Consider the following 1,476-nt stretch of genomic DNA (forward strand, 5'->3'; position numbering starts at 1 on the left):
TAAGCACTGTGAAATGTAGGGATTTGTGTGTAGAGTTTTGCAGTAACAGTTCACCAAATTTGAGTCATGTGTCAAAGCAGGGAATAGTGTTTATAGTTCAGGGAAATGGGTGAGCTTTTTGAACAATAGCGTTACGGTTTTGAGATTTTAGTTTAGAGGCCTGGTTATAGTGTTTAAGCAATCGAGAAAAACTGTAATATAAGTGGTACAGAGTACAATATTTTTTAAATATATATATAGTGGGGTAGAAAAAGCAAAGGGAGTACCTGGAATACAAACTTCATTCAGTAAAGCACATTACCAAATGAAATCGTCAATAATATGTTTAGTTTATTCTTTGTATATAGGGCTATGGGGACTTTGTGGTTTATAAAGTTATATTTAAATATATATATAAATAAATATATAAATAAAAGTGACTTGACTTGGACAGTGTAATCAGTGAATTACTAGTGAATGAGTCCCTGTTGCCTTCTTAAAACAGCTGGGTAACTGCATATGGCAACTGTAATGTCATATAAATAAATGAATAAAACAAACAAAAAATAGAAAAGAGAGGAGCCTTCTCCAAACTGCAAACACACTGTTGTCTGAAACACCATCATCCAATATGTTGCAGTCCTAAGTGTTGCAGTGTCTTTTCTGAAGCAAGACCAATCACTCCTTGACACAGCCATTATTTATTACTATCATTAATAAATGGATAAGCAATCGCATTAAGTTCACATTAAATTAAAACTCTAAGCTCTAGCTTAATGACCCTTGGCCATACACGACAGCGCCTGGGTGTTATTATATTGACTGGATTTACTTTTTCCTCTCTCTGTGAACTAAAATCTCAAACTTGTTCCTTGAGAAGTACTTGTGTTAAACCTCAGCCAGTAAAAACTCATCTCTGATCAGTAACTGTCATGCTCTTTTAACAACTCATCGACCACACTGGGTAGCATGTTGTCTGTTCAGCGCTATGCTGCTGAGGCTTTTAACCTGACTAAGAAAATACAGCTGGTTCTGATTCTTTGCATTGGGTGAAACAGATTTCACAATGTATTAATTTTTAAAAATATTTATGTATATTACTGTAAAAATATCTGTTATAAAATTAGAGATTTTTTTCTGCTATGTCTCTAAACTTTGGTGCAACCTGCTAGCTAGCTTCAAAAAAGCTAAGACCTAAATTCAGTCAAGACTGGTATGTTTTTATATGACTGCATGATTCATGATTCACTCTTTTATACACATACACAGATATGGCCTGAAAAGACTGGTTAGCCAAATAGATTAAATGTGTAATATGTTATGCAAAAGAAAAGTTCTGTCACAGACATCAAATCATTTCAATTCCCACTTGCTGAAAGGATATAATGTATTATAATGTTTATAATGCACTTCTAATGATGCCATGAACACGTTTAACATTCCAACTCAACATCACAGTTTTTCACCGAATGAGCTTATGGATTGTGGGTTCTGATT

The sequence above is a fragment of the Haplochromis burtoni genome, unplaced genomic scaffold, assembly GCF_018398535.1.
Source record: "Haplochromis burtoni strain Fernald_Lab_line unplaced genomic scaffold, NCSU_Asbu1 Contig_196, whole genome shotgun sequence".
Classification (NCBI taxonomy): domain Eukaryota; kingdom Metazoa; phylum Chordata; class Actinopteri; order Cichliformes; family Cichlidae; genus Haplochromis; species Haplochromis burtoni.